Genomic DNA, 14,928 nt, shown 5'->3' with positions numbered 1-14,928 from the left:
TTCGAACGAAGTATGGTGTTAAACCTCCTGATAGGTGGTGTATTAAACGTTGGTATAAACAGTTTACAGAGAATGGGTGTTTGTGCAAAGAGAAAAGTTCTGGACGGCCGAGAACGAGTGATGAAAATGTAGCACGCATCCAGCAAGCATTTGTTCGCAGCCCAGGAAAATCGACTCGCAGAGCTAGCAGAGAGCTGCAAATTCCACAATCAACTGTATGGAGAGTCCTACGAAAAAGGTTAGTTATGAAACCTTATCGTCTGAAATTGGTTCAAGCACTGTCTGCAGCTGATGAGATTAAAAGAATCGATTTCTGTGATTTTATCCTTGCTCAAATGGAAACAGATGAATCTTTCATTTCAAAGATTGTGTTTAGTGATGAAGCAACTTTCCACACTAACGGGAAAGTCAACCGTCACAATGTCTGTATATGGGGCACTGAGAATCTGCGGAAAACAACTCAGTATGAACGTGACTCGCCTAAGGTGAACGTTTTCTGTGCCATTTCAGCCAATAAAGTTTTTGGTCCCTTTTTCTTCGAAGGTGCTACTGCAACTGGACTACAGTATCTGGAGATGTTAGAGAATTGGCTGTTCCCTCAGCTCGAACAAGTAGCACAACAATTCATATTTCAGCAGGATGGAGTGCCACCACATTGGCACTTATCTGTCCATAACTACCTGAACCTCAACTACCCGAGGCGATGGATCGGCCGCCAGGCAGCCCGTGACAGAGCACTTCATCACTGGCCTCCAAGAAGCCCTGATCTTACCCCCTGCGATTTTTTCTTATTGGGGGTATGCTAAGGATATGGTGTTTCGGCCACCTCTCCCAGCACCATTGATGATTTGAAACGGGAAATAACAGCAGCTATCCAAACTGTTACGCCTGATATGCTACAGAGAGTGTGGAACGAGTTGGAGTATCGGGTTGATATTGCTCGTGTGTCTGGAGGGGGCCATATTGAACATCTCTGAACTTGTTTTTGAGTGAAAAAAAAAACCTTTTTAAATACTCTTTGTAATGATGTATAACAGAAGGTTATATTATGTTTCTTTCATTAAATACACATTTTTAAAGTTGTGGTATTCTTTTTGAATCACCCTGTACTACTGATCAAAGGGTCTCAAACTCATCCATCCTAAGCAGCTATTAAAAATTCTTCCTTTGAAATAGAAGAATGGAAAAATGTCAATGTATTCAAAAGAGGGAAGACCACAGCTGACATATGCTATGCTCTACTTTGTCTAAAAGACCGAACCTGTTTAACAGTTGCAAAACAGAAAGAGCTGTTGATAATATAGCCATTTCTACCTCAACAGCACGGAGTTCCACAGTGAACTTTCCAATGGGCGCTCCCAGAATAGAGTTGTATAATAAACAGAAGCCAATACTGACAGGATTTTTACACTGAGTTTTATTTTAGTCCCCCTTTCGAAAAAATTTTCAAGGTAGGCTATTTTTTTTAGTACAGTTCTACCAGTTAAAATATTACTGCTGTATTTCTGTAATTGTGATAACACAAAGAAATGTAATGTCTCAGGGTTAATGGCACTTGGAGCAAAAACTGTATTATTGGCTGTTAGTGTCTACATAGAGATCTATACTTTGCAAACCACCGTGAAGTGCATGGCAGAGGGTTGTCCCATTCCACTGACATGTGAAGATCAGGAAGCATGACGGTTTAAGTGTCCCTATGCACGTTGTAATGAATCTAATCTTATCCCTCCTATCCCTACGGGAGCGATGGTATCGTAAGTATATTCCTAGAGTCATCATTCAAAGCCGTTTCTTGAAACTTTGTAAGTACACTTTCTCAGAATAATTTATATCACTGTGACTCTCCCATGGATCAAACAAACATGTAAACATTCATGCTGCCTTTCTCCGTACACATTCAATATCCAATTAGTACTATTTGATACAGGTCCCACTCATTTGGGCAGTATCCTATGATGGATACAATAAGTGATTTGTAAACAATCAACTTTGTTAACTGACTGCATTTCCACAGTATTTTATCAATAAACTGAAGTGTACCCCCTACTTTACCCATGACTGAGACTGTGTGATTATTTCATTTCATACCCCTACAAGCTGTTATAGCCCGGTATTTGTACGAATTGGCCGATTCCAACTGTGACTCAGTGATGTTACAGCCACAGGATACTACATTTTTTTCATTTTGTGCACAATTTTATATTTCTCAATATTTAAAGCAAGCTGCTAAAACTTGCACCACTTTGACCCCTTATAATGATCTGACAGCATATTTATGGAGTCTCTCTCACACACTACTTCATTAAAGATAACTGCATGACTCAGATTCCTGGTATGGCACCTAGAACATTATTAATATATTACTGACTTTCTAATTTTTCTCAATGCACTGATGAGGAGAGAAGCATAATTCTGTGGTATTTGACTATTTTCTCATTTTTTGGATAGAAATAAGTTTTTTACAAAAAGAGATACATCGCTTTTTGATCCTCCTGACAAATGTGTGACGTGTGACTTAGAAGATTTGATCTTTCCATTTTCCGTTTTGCATTGCCATGCGATATTCATTTCTGTCCTTGTCTATAGATGCTTCCCTCTCACACTCAGCCTTGTGTCCTCCTTCTCCAACCAACTGCACTGCAGTCAAAAGTCGCATAAATCTGAGCACTGAAACATTATTTCGCTTCAATTTGACAGACAGAATGCTTACAGAGATAGAAGCTATTTGTCTGATGTTTAAAGGAATGTGCAAGTCAGCAAATAAGATAACATTTAATCCATAAACGTGAAGCCTAAGTCTACATCCAGAGCTATAAAATACAGAAAATAATACATAAATACCAAAATGTGAAAATGGACAACCTCAGTGCTACTGTCATAGAAGATCTGGAATAGTGATACCTGATTTTATTCTACATAGGTTGTTTTAAGACTTCTAAGCACTTATGAAGCTCCACCATGTGTGTTTCCAAGTTCATGGGCAGCAGCTCGCCTACTAGTAATTCCTGTTTTATTTTTATTTTTTTACTTTTATACTTTTTACATACATTACTTTATATGTCCCACAACTATGATTGTAAATGTAATGCTTTTCTGAAATTCATAGTTATATCACAAGGGTGATTCACAATAAAATATTAACGTAACCATGTGATTGTTATTTAAAATTAATTTAACGATTAATTGAGTTCTTCCACCAATGCATTGTGAATGTCTGGTACAAAGAGGGCATATCTATGAGATGAAGGGCTACACTTTAAATGCTACTGTATGGATCACCAGGCAGCCTGAAGGTGATCAACAGTCTGCTTTTAATTGGTACATAGTTCTCCATATTTGCATTGTTCCTACCAGTTATTGGATGAATTGCTTTTAAATAACATTTTCAAGATCATGTTTCAGCATTCCTGAAATGGTATGTGTTCAGCAACAGTTCCTGAGTTGAAGTTTCGGAAGCAGTTCACTTACTTGAAAAAGAATAAGCCAGATTTCTCTTTTTATTCTTTTGCCTTGTCGAATTCAAATGCAGGAGAGCCACACTACCTCTGACTCGCTCATTTTGGTCCACTCCTTGGCCATAGTGTGGCCCATGGAAAACTTCTAGCCCGCAAACATATTGTCACAAATATTGTTGGGCAACAGTGGCTCGTAACGTTGCCATGCAGGTGTCTGTAATTTGTATGGGTGGCTATGCTGACAGGCAGCTTTGCTAGGCTATATTGTCAGCAATATGCAATTTTTAATATCCCATTTAAACATATCTTAACAGCCAAATATCAGGATTGGGAAGAACACAGCATTAGAGCAAGGAAAATGTTTCCACTTCAATATGAAGAAACCATTGAAATCAATCAAATTTTGTTTTGGTATTGCTGGAACACGTAACACAGTTGCATATGTCAAGTGCCAATTTGGCCTGTGAGACAATTTTTTAACACTTTGATTTCAGATTTTTTCTTAGTGTGTGACTATATGGTATGTTTTCAGGTATCCAGCTAAAGTCATGGATAAAGCTAGTGACCCAGCACAATGGAAACGAAATTTATTTCATCTGAAAGGTACATGACAGCCAGTTTTTCCTAAGATACAAAAGTGGTTCATCTTACTAACTAGATAATAATTGACAAATACTGTGTGTGAGTGTGTGTGTGTGTGTGTGTGTGTGTGTGTGTGTGTGTGTGTGTGTGGGTGCGCGCGCGCACACGCACTCTCATGCACGCTATAACTTGACAGTTACCCGGTTATGATAAGAAAGATAATTCAAGCTGGCTGATCACAGTATGAATGCATTAAATCTCACTATACTATGTTCACCTTCAGTTTAACAAAGAAGTCAACACTTTTCTATTCCCCTTCATGTTTGTTGGTACATCACTAAATTATTTATCCCATAGAATGTAAACAATGGCTTGTCGAGTTCAGTCATGTATGATAAGGGTTTGTTGATGCAGCCTCACAACACCTACAGGGTGGTCCAAAAGTCCGGAAACACCCTCATAAAATTCAAATGGAGTAGCAAACAAGGAAGCAGAGTCCCTACACTCAAGGACCGGGAAGGGGGAAACTTTATAGGCTATTCCACCAACATGGTGGCCATCTTGAAAGCCGCCATCTTGGATTCAACTCCAAAATTTCAAATGGGAATATGGTCATGTGACATATCAAACAGATAGAGAATTTCACCAGAAAAACAATGCCGTTGTTATTTTAGACATAGCGTTATTCATTCTTAGGTTATAGCCAGTTACATGTGGCAGCGGTGGGACGCTCTGCAGCACGTGTGTTATGTGCCGAAGAGACATTACACCGAAGTTACACATTCCCGAGAGATCATCAACAGTCATAGGAATTGCTCGATATGTTGTCCATTATGTTGGCTTGTTAATGCTATCTTCCGAACCCAGTCCTGATGAAATTTGACCAACACATCTGGCTGAATTTGACCACACGCATCAACAATGTGCTGCTTTAGATGATGCAAATCCCGTATTTTCACAGAATAGACCATTGCTTTGACATGACCCCAAAGATAAAAATCCAACGGAGTCAAATCTGGTGAATGTGAAAGCCACTCCCTGTGACCAATCTACTTTTGAGGGAACTGCACATCCAGGTACGCTTGCACATTGTGCCCATAATGTGGTGGGGCTCAACATGATGAAAGAATTCTGGAAATGTCCCGTCCTCCGTTAACAACAAGGGAAACACTTCATCCAATAACCTCAGATAACCGTTGATTAAAACGTCAGCACGAGTGAATGATACCGAACAGTTAAACACATGTAACATATCAGGCATGGGATAGTCACTTTGCACCGTTTCAGATTCCATTTTATGACTTCTCAGTACGTAATACTCACGCTGCCGAGCGTCCCACTGCTGCCGCAAGTAATTGGCTATAACCCGAGAATGAATAAAGCTATGTTTAAAATAACAACGGCATTGTTTTTCTGGTGAAATTCTCTATCTGTTTGGTATGTCACATGAGCACATTCCCATTTGAAATTTTGGAGTTGAATCCAAGATGGCGGCTTTCAAGATGGCCGCCATGTTGGTAGCATACCCTACAAAGCTTCCCCCTTCCCGTTCCTCGTGTGTAGGGACTCTGTTTCCTTGTTTGCTACTCCATTTGGATTTTATCAGGGTGTTTCCGGACTTTTGGACCACCCTGTACATCGTCTTACTGGTCCATTTAACTGGTAACTGCACTGCCCTGTTCAATAGCCACTGTGCTCTGCATCAGAAGAATACTTTGCTGCAGCTTAAATACATACTAGCAGCTGGAAAAAAAAACACACACATTGTATTCCACATATATGTTGTTTTTACAAACAACTACCAATGGGCAAACAATTCAACTTCGAATGCCATTTAGTGCAATTTGCAAAAATGATCAAGTAATATACCTTGCTTTTATTTGCATGTGAAAGAATCCTTCAGCTGTATTTAAAAACAGCTGGAGGACTCATTCATACTGAAATAAAAACACTGTAACAGCTCGCATCCTCCAGTCTATCCGAGTGTGGGTATACGAAGAATTAATATATGATAAAACTCCAATACAAACAATACTGCTCGATAGAATACTTCACAAGGTATTACCCAGAAACTGTGACAACATAATGTGGAGATTTCACTGTATAATCAAAGACCAATGAAGGCAGTAAAAACAGACATTCATCTTATAATCAACTCCTTCCATTACACAATTCTAGGGATCTCATTCACAATTGGATCTTTCATCTGCTACACTGATGAGCTTATCAGCATCTGCATTCATGAAGCCATCCAAATGCCATTTTCTTATACGAAATGCCACTCTGCATCCCAAGAGTGTTTGGTATCGACAGAAAACAGAGCTTTAGATGTTAATTTGAGTACACGTGATAGCTTGGAAGTCACTTGTCTCTAACAATACAATACAATATTATATTTGACTACAAATAAACTATGTAAGCTTCAAGTCGCAGTGATATGGCAGTAACCTAATGATTATGATACCTTAAGCTTTTGCTATTTCATCAACAATGCATTTATGTACAACAGGCACTTGAAATTGTTTAAGGTAATCAAGCTTAATTGTATAGTGATCAACAATGGCTTCCTTTTCTATCTAAAATATTATAATGTCTTGCTTCCTCCAGGATTCTAACCTTTTGCACTCTATAATGCACACACAGAGCTTCTCTGTGTGCTCAAATAAAACACCGCTGCCTGGGCAGCAAGCGCACTCTTTGGGAAACAATGGAGCCACTGTCCTACAATTAGTGAATAAACTGAAACAAAAAGTGTACTTTGCTTCAAATATAAGAGCATAAGCATTACAGTAAAAAACCTTTCATCACATGATTTTCTGAAAAACTCTTCAGGGTGGAGAACTGTATTTCGTGTGCATGTTTCACAGTAATACACAGTTTCATACCCACCACCTTTCTTTTTTTTTTTCAGCCCAAACACACTGCGCAACCTTTATTCTTGTTCCCCAGAAGTCTCTTGATAATTCGCAATCTTCCATTTAAGTATTCCTTGTCATCAGAAGTTGAACAACATCCTCGTCTTCTTTCTTCACGAACCAAGTCTCTTAACACTTTCATAGAAAACTTTGTGAGACAGCCAAATAGCAGTTTACAAGTGTAACCTCCAATAACATGAAGTGCAGTTTTCACCACCACATGAGAATTTTCAATAATTGTAACCATAAATAGAATGGCGAGATCAATGAACTCTGCCCATTTTCAAAGTATAATCAATATTCACATTTGATTTCATTATTTCTTCCCTTTCCTTCCTGTTTCCCCTTTCTATAAATGACACTGGGCTATTTACTTTTGTGGAAAGCAAGAGAACAATTCATTTATGCTGCAATGGCTGAAATGTCATTTTGTTATTGCAGAAGCATTTTATTTCATGCTGCTTTAGATGCAGAAATCCTTTCTAATTGCAGCTGGGAGGTTCTTGGAATTGGCCTGAATTGTTCAATGTGTGTTTGTATAAAAATGGTCTGTGTAAAAATAATACTCTGACTGTTCTGTTGCATTTCTACAATGGATGAACTATTCTCAGATAAATTCAAGTCTGAATGAGTCACTGACTCTGTTGTTATAACAACAAAATAGGGTATCAAAACCCAAATATGACCATTTAATGAATCTGAAAGTACATAAATTCTGTCCTCATTTTGTTGGTTTTTGCGGATTGTGCATTCTGAGCGACCCACGATCCTTGAACAATGCTGTAGATTCATCAGCAGTTAACCACTCGTATCCTCTACAATTTTAGAGAAATTTGTCAGACAAGTAATCCAACACATTTTTCACTTTGCTGAAGATGTGACCAAATATGAGTGCTGACATGTGTAGCACTCTCTGGATTTGGATTAGAAACACGAAGTGCCCAGAAAGTTCACATAAAGTGTCTATGACCGTAACTGCCTGAAAAGAAAGCAGGTGATTGTAATTATTCTCTTGACAAATAGTCCTGTGGGTTTTATACTTTAATAATGCCATATTCTGTAGCACACCATTGAAGCATTTCTTTTCTTTTGTGGCAGCATTTCCCCAGTCCCACTGTGTGTCACACTGTGAAAGTGGTGTCATTTTCTGTACTTTTATCGTGGTATACCTCTTTGTTTCGGGCGTGAATCTTCTGCTGAATCAAAAGAAACATGAACATTTTCACTACTTACAGAATGATTTTTACTCAAGTTGTTTACAAATTAATCACTGTCATCATCAAAATCAAGGTCAGTCTCATTTTCACTTCAGAGATTCCTCTAAAAGCTCTATGATCTCTTCCCCTGCAAGGGCTGTACATGAAGAACTAGTCATTCCACTTCTATTAACTTGAATATAATAATTACAACATCTCTCTCCATACAACAGTTCAATACCAAGCTAACACAGGCTTCCCTAGATGGCAGTCTATGTAGCATTGATGCTTAGTACAGTCAGATTCAAGAGTGAAGCATGTGAGAGCTACAAAAAATCATGTCAAATGAGGCTCCACACTGGAATGGAAAACAAAATTTGTAATTTTAAGTGCCACTCACCTGTTGGAGTAGAAACTATTAATTGTCTGGATTCAATACTGACACTACAATATGAAGGATTGTTCATAACTACAATGCTGGAGGACTCCAGTTTTGGCATTGTCATCACTAAACTAGTTTTAAACACTTCACCATTCATGTCTCCATAACAAATTAAGTTTTTTCTTAGATCTGATAATCAAATGAGCATCTTCCAAAAAGTCAATATTGCTACATATATAGGCAAAATTTATCATCTACCTTCTCTTGTCAGATTCTTTATTTCTTGTGGAAAACCAGCAAGAAAAATCTCGCTCTAATCACTATCATCAGATCAAACTATTTGTGCACATGCCCAGCATTAACCAGTCTATTCAAGGTAATGGATTTTATATTTTTCACATTAGAATTTTTGAATTTGTTGGAAACAGTGTCTCTTCTGCAAAGAAATATCATACACCTGTTAAGCATTTGTTCCATATTTTATTATTGAAAACCAAAATGTTCACTAATTGGTGAACATTTTACCCCTTTTCTGTCTTCCCACCATGTAGGCCTATCTTATATATGAACCATTAAGCCTATGTGTTGTTTATGCAATTTGTCATACTGGATCTCTCTAAGAATTTCTCAAAACATTTCTCTTCTACTTCTTTTTGACATTTTTACACCATGGGACAGCAAGCAATGTCCTACATTTTTACAGTGAATTTGAACATAATATGAGCTTTTATTGCAGGATGGAAAAACCAACTTTCCAATGAGATTTGAAATTACTTAAATATTTACTATATTGACCAGCAAAAAACACTTTCAGTGCTCTAGTGTGTCATTTGAACTGGACATACTATGTAAGCTAATAGGCAATTACACACACAGGTCAGATCACTACAGCATGGATTAACAAAATTTATAGTGTACCATCCAGTACACTTTAGAAGCTTCCAAAAAAATTCACTCTGTCTGTCTCAGTTTAGTCAATGAGTATGTTCTGCCCGTGTTTTCTTTTGTGAATAAAAATTTCCAGTTCTTCAAAGAGATTCATTCTGTGACCTTTGTTTAGTTTATACAGTATTATTAGGTTATCATCTATGTTGTCAAAAGCATGTCCTGTGTTGCTGATGTGAGTAGCTATGGGATGTTTATTGTGAGCATTGTATGTACCTAAATGCATTTATGTGTTCCTTAAGTCTAGTTCGGAAATTTCAGTTGGTGTGCAAGATAAGAAGTGCGATGAGTGTCCAGTACAGTATGTGAATCAGAGCACCATGCGTAATATTAATCAGGCCACAAATATGGTATTGGAAGTGAAAAATGATTTGTTTGCACATTGTTAAAAGAATTAAATAAATGTAAATCTATGTACAATGGAGTTAAAATAATTAAAAAACCGTTCTACAATTTTACAAAGAAGTTATACTGAGAATTTTATTTTTGTTCTATTTTACAAGTTGTGATCAAAAAATGACTGGATTTTTTGTTTTTCTTAAAGAATCTTCATTTATTGAAGAACATGACCTTAGTCCCCTTGAAAGTAATCCCCATCAGAAACAATACACTTGTGCCAGTGCTTTTTCCAATGTTGGAAGCACTTTTGGAACTCACTTTTTGTTATGGTGTTCAGACCCTTCAGCAATTCTATTTTTATCTTATCGTTAGTGGTGAAACTATGTCCCTTCATGGTTCTTTTCAGAACACAGGGGCCACATCTAGTGAATACAGTGACTAAGGCAACGTATCAGTCTTTATTCTGTCAAAATATCATGAACAAGCATTGAAGTGTTAGTGGGGCTATTATAGTGATGCAATTTTAGAGTGGTTCTGCCTCCCCCCCCTCCCCCCCCAATTGCTTCACCTGGCCCTACTCAACCCAACAAGCCACCTTCCTCGATGTTGACCTCCGCTGTGTCCATAACACACCTACCAACCACCAGCAATACCTCCACTTCGACGGAAGCCACCCACTCAATACCAAGAAGTCTCTTCCATACAGCCTACCACCAATGACTGCCTCATCTGTAGTGAGCAGTGGTCCCTCACAAAATATACCAAGGGTCTCACTGAGGCCTTCAAAGACCGTAATTACCCTCCTGACCTTGTATAAAAACAGATCTCCCATGCCTCATCTCCCCAGTCACCAACCACCTCCCAAAGTCCCAACATCCGTCCACAGAGGAGAATTTCACTTGTGACTCAGTACCATCCAGGCCTGGAGCAACTCAATTACATTCTCCACCAGGGTTTAGACTACTTCTCATTGTGCCCTAAAATGAAGAATGCCCTACCCACTATCCTTCCCACCCCTCCCACATTGGTATTCTGCCACCCATCAAACCTACACAATATCCTCAGCCATCCCTACACAACCCCTGCTCCCAACCCTTGCCTCATGGCTCATATCACTGTAATAGACAGATGCAAGACCTGTTCCATACATCGTCCCACCAGCACATACCCCAGTTCGGTCATGAGCATCACCTATCCCATCAAAGGCAGAATTAAAAATGTACCCCTGCGTAATCTTCTCCCCAGCATATCGTATTTTCAAACTTAAAATGTATTTTGTAGTTAATTGAGCAATTATTCATTCAGTCATCAATTAAGATGCACGTCATTTAAATACGGAAAAATATATTTAATTTTTGAGAACCCATTGACCAGTGTCCATAACAGCAATAAATATAAGGAGAGAATATTTAGTTATATTTGTTTAGTAACATTTCTTTCATTTAAAGTAATGAGCATGTGTCTGTAAAATAAATATTTTACTGAGTCATTAAGAACCACTCAGACCAACTCGTGAGGTCAAAAAATGACTGGCTCCTCTGATCACGTTAACAATAGCTAAAATCATAATAAATTTAAATAGTGGCCAATTTCTGCAAATTTTGGTGGTTCACTGGAGTTTAGTGCAGTGTGAGGGTATTTAAAGCCAAGCTTTGCCAAGCTCTTGATCTCCCACAGTTTATCACTCAGTGGGGCCCAATTCTTGTCAGGTGATGGATTTTTGGATGGGAGTCAGCCATGTCAGTTTCACCTCTTAACGTTTCACAAGTAGTAGTCTGAGAATGTCAACCTGTGATTTATAATAATTTTTTTGTTGTTTTGCTGATAGAATTTGGTTGTAAGCCAATACTTAAATAGTTTGCAAGGCTCCAAAATGCAGTCAGGATGTCGAATTATTTGTGACATTTCACATATGGTTTGTGAGACAGACATTAAAATTTATTTCTGTGACTAACTATTGGGCTTTAATGAAATTTACATACTTTAGGAGCCGCGCAGTCTGAGGTGCTTTGCCATTTCCCACAATACAATCAGAATTTAGTTTTGACCTCATTAAGGCACTCTAATTGGCAAACATCTTTTAGGAAGACCATAGAAAACCTAAGTCAGAATAGCCATACAAGGATTTGAATCACACTTCTCTGAACTATCTGTGCCTCAATTCCCTGAATCAGTCAACAACTTTAAACAAAAATTAAGTGCGTACAGGGGATTGTATGTTGTAGTGAATGGGAGAACCTTTGCAGTTGGCTGGTGAGGTTTGAGTATTAGGAGTGTGGGAGGTTGGGGATTGAGCATGCCTTCACAGACATACACTACTTAACCCACAATCTTGTTTACAAATAGCTCACCTCTGACAACAAATAGCTCACCTATGACATAATTCCCAAACTCCTAATACACCAATCACACCAACTAACCCAACTAATCAGCACAAAAAGCACTCTCCTCTTTATAAAACAGCATCCTAAGTGAGAAAGCTGAAATATATACCCGCCAAGGTTTCGACAACCCTCCATTACACCCTGAAACTACATTTCATCATACCCTGAAATGACTAGCATTATACTCCTCTCGCAACAGTATATTACCGCATATATAACCAGCACAATTGTTGGTTTGGAACCAAAGTTTTGTATTAGATAGACAGGGTCATGGGTTGTACACTTTTGTCTTGTGGAAGGTGAACTAAAACATTTGGATAATTTTAACTAAAGGAGGAAAAAGGAATTGGGCATACAGTTTAACACAGATTTCAAATCACAATGTAGCTTTATTTCTGACATGAATAGTCTGTTAGATCTGTAGTGCAAATTACATACCAATAATAGTCCTCGTAGGGACTGAGGATGAAAACCCAAGTTTTTGAGCCAACAAGCAACACCTCACTTTACACCAACGGCTATAACCCTGTACATCATACCTGGATATGGGGTGTGGCACAAAGCGTTTGGAGCACTACACTCAAGTACTCCGCCAACACCATCTGCTTGGGCCAGCCACTAGAGGGAAACCATGACTTGTGCACAAAGCATGGCATCCACCGTGTCATCTACCACAGCTCTCTTCTAAAGAAGGACAGTGCGGCAGCTCCCCATCTTCAGATTGTGTTCTATTGCTTATTGCACTGTTTATGTTTGTTGTTTACTTGAATGTGGGTAAATAAACTCTTGGCCTTTGTGACTGCACTATTGTTCGTTTCTATCATTAAGACACAACTGGCAATGACTGTTCACTTCCACGTGCTTGATCTATTTGGCTGTTCCACTAGTTATGTCCATGGAGGCAGTGCTCAAATCTCTCAACAAGCAGCAGCAAGCTCTTACAGTTTTATTATAAATTTGTTGGCCACACTGATTATGCAGTCTTCTATGCTGTCAGTGTACTTGCCACCTTTTCCCGTTTATGACATCGTGGTCAAAGCCTGAGAGACTTATGAGGAAAGGCTTTGGCAATACTTCCTCTATTTTGGTGTCACTAATGTTAACATGGGTTATGCTTTGATCCTTTACTGGATTTCCCCTCAGATTTACTAGTTGTTGTACCAGTTACCCAAACTCCAGGAACCTGTGCTTGATGAAATGTGTGAATTGTTGTCCAATTATCACCATACGCAATGTGTCCCACTGCAGTATGTGTCATGTTCAATCATTGTTATAAACAGCACCACAAGCCCTACCGGGCTTTGGCAGTCAAATGCCATGGTCCCAGTCGCAAATGTCAGTTTGTCACTGATGCTCATCATGATTCCTACACTGATACTATGGTCCATGACACCGTTCAGTTGGCTCATGATAAGGAGGTGCATCAACATGCATTGAAGTGTGAGAATCCATCTTTGGCTGAAGTGTCAAATACTCCTCAATCTTTCGAGATATCTTGTGCTGCTGGTGATCAATTTGAGGCCTGGTGTGACGTCACCACAGTGGCTCCTCTTGCTAGTAGTCAGGCATCAGTTCTCAGGGTAGGACAACATGGCAGCTTACGAACACAGCCTCCATGCCGCACTGGACATGACATGTGCTCAGCTCTCCCATCTGGCTCATACTGTTTTGTGAAACATGATAGGGACCCAAGTGCTGGGCAACTTGCAACAACTGTAGGAAAAAAAAGACATACAGTGTCTGTGTCATTTCCAGCCCTCTCCTGCAGACAGACACATGCATGTTAAATCTGTCTCCAGAGCTGACAAATAATAACAAACTGTTTATTGAAGTGCAAGTGATAGGCAATGTGCTCAGACTACACAGGTGTAGGTGTAGCATTGCTGAACTCACAAACTTATGCGGACTTGGGATCTCCAGCACGTCTCCAGTTACACAACGTTTTTTGTACCAACAAACAGCATATCCCAGTTTTGGGGCAATTTACGGCATCCACTGTGTACAAATCTGTGGTTCATTTCTTGACTTTTCTGGTAGTGGATGATGCTGAGGCCGACTATTTATTTGGTCTGTATGCTTCTAGTCCTTTTGGTTTTCCCACTGCAGATACAGTGCACCTTATTTCCGATCAGGTCTGTGTACATAGTTCTCATCTCTTTTCAATAGGTTAAGTTGTGCCACTAATTAAACCTACAGCGCAACAGCACTTTTTACACACTTTATTCCAGTGTCTTTGCACAATCAAGTGAAATCAGAATTGGACAAGCTGACATAGTTGGGGATGATACAGCTTATTACATCCAGTGAGTGGTTTATTGTCCCTCGTGACTGCTAAAGAACAGAATGGTAAGCTTTGCATCTGCAGCAACTAAAATTTCTGTTAACACTCAGTCTATCATTGACATCTACCCTTTGCTCTGTCAGGATGAGTCACTGGCCAAACTTGGTAGGGGCCAGAGTGTCTCAAAAATTGGATGGTTCCATTGGGTGAGGATTCAAAAAGGCTCCTTGTGATTAACACACATTTCAGGTTATACCAATATCAGCACCCACCATTTGGTCTGGCTAGCACCCCTGCAATATTTCAGCGTTTTCTGGAACAACTGACACTGTCCGTCCTGGGCTGATGATGATATTTGGTTTATGGGGCGCTCAACTGTGCGGTCATCAGCACCCGTACAAAGTCCCGATTTTTCCACAGTCCAAGTTTTTTCAAAGTCCAGTTTAGCC

The 14,928-nt window shown here is 39.1% G+C and overlaps 1 protein-coding gene and 1 long non-coding RNA gene across 2 annotated transcripts in view; one reads left to right on the top strand and one right to left on the bottom strand.

The window, feature by feature from the left end:
• Window positions 1-9,835, top strand: part of LOC126480965 (uncharacterized) — a 182,897-nt gene extending 173,062 nt beyond the window's left edge. The window contains exons 2-3 of the long non-coding RNA XR_007587491.1: window positions 3,988-4,058; window positions 9,737-9,835. This is a non-coding gene — a long non-coding RNA (uncharacterized LOC126480965). The remainder of the gene's footprint in view (window positions 1-3,987; window positions 4,059-9,736) is intronic.
• The window catches only part of LOC126480955 (dnaJ homolog subfamily B member 12), a 135,005-nt gene that overhangs the window by 31,414 nt on the left and 88,663 nt on the right, over window positions 1-14,928 (bottom strand). The window lies entirely within an intron of this gene.

The sequence above is a fragment of the Schistocerca serialis genome, chromosome 1, assembly GCF_023864345.2.
Source record: "Schistocerca serialis cubense isolate TAMUIC-IGC-003099 chromosome 1, iqSchSeri2.2, whole genome shotgun sequence".
Lineage (NCBI taxonomy): Eukaryota > Metazoa > Arthropoda > Insecta > Orthoptera > Acrididae > Schistocerca > Schistocerca serialis.
This window is presented reverse-complemented; position numbering and strand designations above follow the sequence as displayed.